Genomic DNA, 10,224 nt, shown 5'->3' with positions numbered 1-10,224 from the left:
GGAGCACGAAGATCGGTCATCAGTACGTCCATTTTCACCAGATACACTGTCGTTGCTGCTCGAGCTGCCGACGGAGTCCGAGTCGTTGGCTCTGCGAGAGAGGCGACTGCTGAGAGCCTTCAGCAGCCTGCCGCCGCGGGGTGCAGAGATAGGTTCCGTCATCTCCTCGATTGGTGGACAGACCACTATCTTCGGAGTCACGGACTCGCGGCGCGAATTGGTTTTCGGCGTCCGCTGTTGTCCAGCTACGTTCACCGGCAGATCGCCGACGAACTTCTCACTCGTCAAAAAGTTGATTCCCAGCTTATTTTTCATAAGGTCGACGTTATCACTTCCGTTCAGAAGAAAACACAGCAGTATATTTTATATTTTGTTGATACAACGAAATGTAACAGTTGTTGTGATTGAAAACTTTTTCGTATTTCGAGAGTTGTTGTTGAGTTAGGCGCGTTAGATCGCTTCGTAAGGTCGAGAGTAGCGAACTGTTGGAGGGCGGGCGGCTGGCAAGGTTTATATGGAGTTTTTGGCGCATGCGTAGTGGTAGGCCCAATTGTTCATGCACCGATACACGTAGATGCATGCCTACCATACATCGCCTTCACTGAAATGTTGCCATGGATACTTTTTAATGTCATTTGTGTGGTTATTTTATGCAATATATTGTTTTCTTATTTAGGAAGTTAGAAGAGTTTGTTTTAAAGCTTAAAGTCCGACGAGTACTTGTCAAAAGTTAAACTTATAAAAGTGTTATTTGTAACTTGATTTTACATTAAAAAAAAACATTTTTGCTGCGTTCAGAATACCTACCAGTCGATCAACAAAGATATCACAGTGACTTCTGACAAGTCACAAAGAATCTTAACGCCTTTGTATCTTTTAAGAGCGACAGTTAGCTGGTTCCAGTGAATTGAAATCTAAGTGTTGTAGGCGATTTACTTTAAGGCTTAACAAATAAATTTTTAATAGTGTTAATACTTAAAGCACATCGACTTGTCTCATTTATGACTTTGATTGTAGTTAATTGTGTAATTAAGGGTCAGTTCAATACTATTTATTTCGTCAATATTGATTATGTTCTAGTCAATAGAGTAGATGAAAGTAGAACATTTCAATGTATGCATATCCAGTGACCATATAAAATTGTATACAAATATAGGTCGATTTTACAGTTATTTCATTGTCTTGGTGTTTGTAACATAGAAATAAATATAGGTATATAAGGTCGTGAAAAAGGTTGAGGTCAAAATTCGCTTCAATATATAGATCTCTTTTGTGTTGATTTGATATCATAAGCTACAGAGAAATAGCATTTCAGGTTAATCAGATATTGCTCTACTTTTTGTATGAGTGAAAAAAGCGTGCAAAAAATCTGTGCAAGGATTTGCTCTCTGTCATTGGTACCTACTTTTTATCAATATTAAAATTTGGAAACTGAGTGTCTGTCTAATAATAGTGTATTTAATAATTTTGTAGTCTAGCTAGGATTTGAGAAAGTACGTAGTTTAATTTTAATCCGGGTGATCCCTCAGGACCCGGGGACCAGCCATTAAGTTGGTAAGTATGTGCTTATTAAACGTATGTTGAAGTACTTAAGCTCTTTTAAATGTTAATCTGATTTGTGGACAGTTGGTATTTTGTGGACTCTCAAATGAAGTAAAATTTTTGATAACCTAGCTAAGTTCGAGTATTTAATTACTATAATTAGTATTTATTGCTATATTTGTATAGAGAAGTACTGTCTTCAAGGTCCTTCGTATCATTTTGACTTATCAATTAAAGCTATAGTTAGACTGTCTCATGTTACTGTAATTTACGTCGAGCAGTAGTTTGGGATTCCGTTTTCTTTGAACATGTACTTACCTTTCCACTTATAAGTAAACCTACGCCGTTGCTTATTTTAGCAACACGTCTTATTAATTGGCTTACTCTACAATCAGTGTATCATTCTGTGTATTTATAGATGAATGTCTAAATGTCATGTGTTTTAGTTATCAATCTATAAACATCAATTATTGTGTAAAAATTTGACAGCAAATATGTATAAGTACAGTTGGGTTACCTACCTAGGTATTATTGAGTTGCATAATTTAAGACTATAAAAAATCATTAAAGATTGTTAACAGCTTTACTCAAAAGTGGTAAATAAATCAGTTTTGTGACACCAATTTTGAAATGAAATCATATAGTTCACAAATCGCGTCGTATTTAGGTCATGACGTAGGCTCTGTTGTGTAAGCCACGTGCTTTTTCTCAAGACAAGTATCACAGCACTCAAAGTTCAGCACGTGAGCCGTCGCTGCACGAGATCGATTTAATTAATTTCTAATTGAACCTATTTGTCTCGATTCCAACTTGCCAGTACTCTCGACTACAACAGGTGATTAGGGTCGTGAGGACTGGCTGTTTTCAACAAACCTTTTTCGAATGGGTTTTTTTTAATCGGAATTTTAAATTTAGAATTTGAAGACGTGATTGGAAAAAAAGTACGAATGAACAATATTAAGAAAAAAAAAACTCTAGAACACGCTTTTAAAAATGCGCGTAAAAATAATTACAAGATGCTTTTTTAAAGAGTCCAAACACAGCTATGATTGATATCCAACCATGAAACTTCAGTTTAAATCAGTTCTACATTAACAGAACTACTTCCAGCCAATTTTCATGACCTTACACTTCATTAAATACCTAGTAACATATCTACAGGTCGACTAAATAAAATTACTTGCTTTAGCAGCTACACAACCACACAATAATCATTGTATGTAATCCTAATACAACAACATGTAAGTATGCATCGTCACAGTTTTGTTATGATTCGTTCAAAATGTATTTTAGTGTTGTTTGTTGCTTTTGCGTCTGATAATAACCTTTTGTTATGATCGTAGTGGCTGTAACCTGAGCATCTGTCTGCTTGTTATTATCAATGTTACACTGGATTGTTCCGAAGCCACTTACTTATTACCTACTAAATACGCACTTACTACTACGTACATTGTTCATTCCAATTAAGTAACCGCTCAAGTGTTGTTTGAAGGTGTTTATCTTACATAATCATAAACCCGTGATGGTTTATTTCTTTCGTTTTTTCTGAACGTAAAAGCATGGCGAGCACGTTTCAAGTCTTGTGGGGTATGCTAGCCGCGTGTTCGCCACGATGCTCGTGACGTCACCATCAGGTTCCATAGTTTGTCTACAAGTCTTAAGCATTTTTATTGCGTAAAAAATACGCCACATAGACTCATGACACTGTGTCACGTTCTTGAGAAATATGAATTAAATTACCACTTACTGCGGATTTTAATCACCTATTTAAATGTTTCACAAGTGTAGGATTACATACATCTTGGGCTGTTAATGTTAAGGTGTAAACAGTTGTTGGTTAACCTCAAATAAATAAATAAATAAATCTCATTTTGAGATCGGAGATCGAATTTTGACATTAGCTTCATAGAAATTATGTTAAAATTCAATCTCTAATCTCAAAATAACGGAAGGATCAATTATTGAAATCCGCAGTTAATTGACTTACTTTCGAAAGACTCTTGAAGTTTTCATTTCAATTAGGCATTAACTCTCCTTCCTAGTATGTAAACGCCAATACAGACCGGCTAGTTTGATATATTTATATATAGAAAGGTTATGGACGTGTGTCACAGGCTCGGAAAGTTTTCCCCAACATATACGGATTAGTGAAAGCTTATTATTACGTAATAATTGAAATGTTTGCTTTCAAAATCATACGTGGCGGTGACAGACTAATTTTAACCGAAACTGTTGCCTATGCTAATAATAGCTGAGTTATTTCATATTACGTCAATTGTTCATTTTATAACAGTTTGGTAAGTTAATATAGACAATAGCGAAGTTTTTAAATGCAACCCGGACATGAAGAATCTTAAGATATAAAAAAAATACATTTTTTTAATATAGTTAGTAAAAAAAATAATTTCTTGCCAATATTTAACCTCTAAATACTATCGGGTAAATCTATCAAGTCACAGTACATCTTCTTAAGTAGTTCTGCGTTGTTCTGTTAAGATATACCTTATTGCGGCTTCTGAATCAGGTGTTAACCATATCTGTCCAATTCGATATTCTATCAATACACCAATCCACCGTCATATAACTTCTGCAACATAACAAACAAATAATTTCCCGACGCCTTATCCGACCTATCATATACATGACGTACCAAAAAGTCTAAATTCAAAGGCAATCTATGTATACGGTATTGCGTCATTATCGGAAATCCAGAGCTTCGTAAATGAGATTACTGCTCATTAAATAGTATCACGTAAGCCGATACGGACCGACGAATCTACTGGATGGACACACTCCATTGTGTAGGCTAATTACACGGTGCATTGTTGCATAATATTGTCACAGCTTTAATCGCGACAAGCCGATTATTTGTCTATTTGTGAGGCGAATATCACTTATTTAGTTATATGATACACATTCAATCCTTTTGCGGCACCTATTGTTGGTGTTTGTGATTATGATAAAATGATATAATGTTGAATATTATTTGATGTGCGTCGGTAATATTACGTCGTGCGTAGTTTGTCTATATTACATGCTGGGTCAATATGTAATGTTTTTTTTAAGAGAAAGATGTTGGCAAATTTTTTCGGATTTAATTAACTATCAGTAGCAGCTTTAGGGTAGGGCGCGGTTGGGCGACGGCCCAGGGCGCCGGATGTAAGGGGCGCCACAGTGGGCGACACAGGCGCCCTAACTAATCCTTGATCAGAATGTTACTCCTATTTTTATTTTAAATTTCATCAAAGATCGCAACCTACAAGAACTGTATCCAAATGCATGGATAGCATCAGGGCCGTCTAAACCTATGGTGCAGAGTGTGCGATTAAACCGGGCGCCGCGGGCTCAGGGGCGCCGCGGTACGCTCCTGGACCAAGAAATTTCAATTAAATTAATGTATTGTCGTATAATGCCGGACGCGTTAGATTTGTCCAAAGGCCATACAATACAGGCCTATTACAATAGATTCCATAAGACGATCACTCAACTTGAGAGGATTAGAAGTCAAATAGGTTTTTCAATAAAAATCTTTAAAACCACCAACCAAGTCAATTCCTAGCCAGTAAAAATAATAAACATGGGATTGCTTGCGTTATATGGAAGTTTAGCCTTGTAAAATGTCAAATAGACAAGCTTTGCTGCAGACTTCGAAGAAAAAAGAAGCGCTCACTTCGCTCGCGGTTTCTTCTTTATTTTTAATTTCTTCGGCGTTTACTTTTAGAGTTCTCAATTTAACAAAAAGTTGGAGCCCCGAGAAACAAACACATACAGCTGACTGTCGATCCAGTCACGGTTTCTTTTAATTTGTGTTTAATTTCGCGTTAAATTTGAGAATTTCTCGAACAAACACTACTTTTATGTCCCAAAACTCAAAAATTTTCGAGCTCGCTTCGCTCGCGATTTCTTTACTTCACAGTTGCCTTTTGTTATATCGGGTGTGTCGTTCATAATCACATTAAATTAAATGCGTTAATATACTGGTTAATATATGTCGATTAACACAAAGATAAAAGAAAAATACGTAAAAATAAAAAAATGATTTTTTCAAACAAAGTAAATGGAATAAAAATGTGCAAAAATTAGAACACCATATAAAAGTCAGTCATTACAAACAACTGAAATTCTCCCTTGAAAACTGACAGCTGTCAACTGATCAAAACATACGATACTCCTAACTTTATCTCTGTTTTACACATGATGTTGTAAATTATAAAAACGAAAAATGACTCCTGTGGTTAAACCACTGAATGGATTAGGTTATTTTTTTACAATTCGCCATAGAATATCATAAAGTATATGCGATATGATTTAATGTGATTGTGAACGACACACCCGATATATGTTTAGGACTTTTACTGATCCAAAACTCAAAAATTTTGGGGCTTGCTTCACTTTACAGTTGTTTTTATTTTAAAAATTTTTTTAGTCTATCCTAGCAAAAAGGTAGCGTCGTTTTAAAGTCCTTTTATTAATAAGAAAGTAAATTCTAGTTCCCATATGAACTTTCTTATTTACGGTACTACTTTAAGTCCCAAAATTTTAATACATAGGCGCCAATACCAGCAAACAGTTATGTACGTTTGGGCTACATTTTAAGTAATTTTTGTTTTGAGTTCCAAAATATAACAAAAAATTTCGCAATCAGAAGCTCTGTTCCCGTGGTTTGCATTCAACCAACCAGCAATAACTTATGTACGATTGGGCTATATTTTACGTAATTTTTGCTTTGACTTGTTAACTATAAAAAAAAATTCGCGCTCGCTTCGCTCGCGTAATCGGTAACTACAAATGTCTCTGTTTTTCATATGGGTCTGAATTGTAATTGGAGGGCGCCGTAGAAATCTCGCCCAGGGCGCTGGTAGAGTTAAAACCGGCACTGTTAACTATAAAGTATTTTTAGAAAATATGGTACATAACTCTCTTAATGATTAATGCTCAATCCTTCTCCGCGTGAGAATAGGCCTGTGCCCAGCAGTGGGACGATAAAAAGGCTGTAACAAAAAAAATGGTACATAACTTCACATTACTTTTGCAGCCTGTATACTCTACGGATGGCGGTGATGCAAAAATAATGTACTTAAATTTATTCATTTCACTTGTCTTCATATTGTGAATGTCCATGTCACGCTGATACAGATTGCTATATCACTTAAAAGTTATTCCTAACTTAAAAAACCGGCCAAGTGCGAGTCGGACTCGTGCACGAAGGGTTCCGTAAATTACAGTTAAATCAACCTATCTCAAAAACTATAAGAGATACTTTGATCAAACCAAAAATCGTTGAAAGAGTTAATTAGCATGCATCACCTCTATTTTTTTTAGAATTTTATACCCCGTAGTTATAAAAATAGAGGGGGGGGGACATACTTTTTACGACTTTGAGAGCTGATATCTCAAAAACCGTTCACTTTAAGAAAAATGTTTTTTAGAAAACTTTATATCATTTTAAAAGACCTTTCCATTGATACCCCACACGGGTATGTACATCGAAAAAAAAAATTTCATCCCTCAGTTACATGTATGGGGGGCCCCACCCCCAATTCTTTTTTTTACTATTTAGTGTCATATTTTTGTAGCGGTTCATACAACACATATTCCCATCAAATTTCATCACTGTAGTACTTATAGTTTCCGAGTAAATCGGCTGTGACAGACGGACAGACGGACAGACGGACAGACGGACATGACGAAACTATAAGGGTTCCGTTTTTGCCATTTTGGCTACGGAACCCTAAAAAGAGTGTTAATTATTTACGTACATACTTAAACTAGAAACTAACTAAAACTAAAAAACAGCATGTTTTTACCACATTTAAAGGAAAATGGTAAGCTAAACTTACTCTGTCTTTTGTAACATAAATTTAGTCTAAGGATCGGTATTTATTTTAGGGAGCGAAAAAACTTTTTCATTGAATTAGAAAAAAAAAATTTTTAGATGGTTACAAAAATAGCATTTACAGATATTACTATTTATAACATAGTATTTATAGAAATATACCAGGTTTACGTTTGTGTTACAACTTTTAGAAGTTAACAGGACTCATTACGGTGAAAAAGTTTTAGATTCTGAGCATCAGTTACAGACATTGTTTAAAATTATCTTTTGAAATAAATCGATTTTAAGAAATACATGGCAATTCTTGGAATAACACAGTAAACAAAATAAGATGCATCTTTACAGAATGTATTAATGGCTTTTATTTCGCACAGAGGTTGAGCATTGCCATCCAACGTGGCAATGCTGCCAGTCTTTTGGGTACATTACCCAGTGACAGCGATGAGGAGCAATTTTTTGATGCACTGTATTAGTTTTAAGTTGTATATAAGTTTATTTTATTTTATTTTCAATTAATGTAAATATTTTGTGAATAAATAATTTCACATTAATGAATGTAATGGAGTTACCAAACTCTGATTAAAAGAACTTTCATTTTAATTTTACATTCGTATAGGTTTTGTTTATTTGATTAGATGTCGCGCATATATTCCTTCAGCATTAAATGGCGGCATAAAAATTAAGAAACAGGAAAATAAAACCTTAAAAGTTAAATAACGAATTCGCAAATCTATTCCAAGAATACATAACAAGGACCCACTTATGTTCGAATTATACCATATGTTTTATTTTATCTTGAGATATGTTTTACGTGTGCGCATTCCATAAGTTATTTTGTAAGAATGATAATATGCGTGTGTGAGTGCATCATTATTCCGAACATGGCTACCGAGTCGAGGGATTGGGCTATTTTAGTAAACATGCATTGTTCAACTGTTGGCCCACAGCTCGACGACGTGAACAGACCAACAGAGCTACTGCTTACATATTGATAGATATTGCTAAATTAATCGGTTTTTACTTATTGGTTTCGCTTTTTTTTTAAAGCTGATCTAGGATTCTTTTGAGCAGAAAATATTACATTATCAACTTATTATTGGATGGTTTTTGTAACTCGTTAGTGACAGTTTTAGGTAGGCAAATCATGCCAGTAACCCAAGGGGTTGGTTAACTACATACCGTCTTACCACAAAAACTTTTTAACGTCAGTTTAAGCCTTGTCTAAAAAATGTCAAATTATGACGTTGACATATGGTGCATTTTGCAGCCAAAATTTTATTAGACAAGTGTAAAACAGGGTTTAAAGATTTTGTAGTAAGGCCCATAATGTTTATCCTAGAAATAGAAATAATGGAGAACAGTATGCAATAATTAATAACATTTAAGTTATGGATTGCAAGTAATAAAGGCTTTTTAGGTCCTTCACAAATCCGTGTAACAGTGACACACTACTTTGATGGTCTTGTAAAAAATCGTATCAAGTAGATCGTTCTCACGGATATTATACGTTTAGCATCTACGTGTGAAGTCACTTCGTTATTTTAGTTCAGTAGCGTTACATTTGGTATAAGTTCACTTGATTGATTATTGTGTTTAATGTTACCTGATATAGATCACTTGCCTATTTTTCTTGCTTCAAATAACAATGTTGTCATCTACTAGGTTTCAACAACATAATATACCTTTGTACAATTATATTGATTTATTTAAAAAATCTATTGTTTACGTTAAAAAATGTTAGTCATTAACTGGTTCAGTCTAATTGAATGGTTCTTATTATTTATACAAAAGTTCATAGCCTATACAGGTCTTTAGTCGTTAAGTACTTTATTGTATGTGCATGCTCTTACGTAGGTACATTATTGTTCCCTGTTCCATACTTCCAGCTGATCAGCAGTGATCGATAGCTTAACATACCAGTGCGTCCCACACTCCTATTGACATTCGAAGAGTCACCAGCTCGATCGGAAGATAAAGTGCAGCTCACAGGATTGCGCAATACCTAACGAATGTTCTAGCTAAAGTCCGGTTCATAAAAGTCACCATAAGACAAATGTGATAAATTTTTTGCTCCCTCTTAGCAATTTGATCCAATAACAATTCAAATACATTGTTTTTTTGCGAACAGTGTTCGGCATATGTAAATATAACTATGACAAAAACGCGATAATTTTGATGTTGAATATTTGATTACAATAAAGTATACCTATCTAGTTGTCTTGTAAATTATAGGATACATTTTTATTGCAGTTACGGTAGTTAATTGGCTCGATGATTTGATATAAAAATCAAATCAAGCTAGAACTTTTTATTCTAGTTTTTAGTTGATCTATTTCTTATCCCAATATGTACCTATACGATTAACTATATTTTAATTGGCAGACATGTATAATTCTGATGCACAAATTATAGTTCTGAGATTTTTGTATTTTACCTTACTTGAGCTTGAAAATCTTTTTCAGGCAATAAAGGTATCGTGGCAGTTTTTTGATCAACACATGTTAAATTAGATTAGCTTTATAACATCGGCCCAAACAATTCTAGTACATGGCCATTAGTCACATCCCAATTTAGGCTCGGACCAAACTGGTCATGTTTGTGAACAATGGCTAGTTATGACATCAGTTGGCACAATGGCTGTAAGCTCGCCGTTACGCTGTCACTAATATCATCGGGAAGTGCGTACATTATCATTGTATTTAAAGTTCAAGGTTGTATTGTATGTGCTTCCTAACTCCTTATACATTACATTATAGGTTACGTGTACTTTGCTTTATCCCCCCCTGTTACCAAGCGACAGTTTAACGACGAAACCTAATTGTATTGTTTGTGATATCCAAACAATG

The sequence above is a fragment of the Helicoverpa armigera genome, chromosome 11 (genome assembly GCF_030705265.1).
Source record: "Helicoverpa armigera isolate CAAS_96S chromosome 11, ASM3070526v1, whole genome shotgun sequence".
NCBI classification, from domain to species: Eukaryota; Metazoa; Arthropoda; class Insecta; order Lepidoptera; family Noctuidae; genus Helicoverpa; species Helicoverpa armigera.
Note: the sequence above shows the minus strand (reverse complement) of the source record.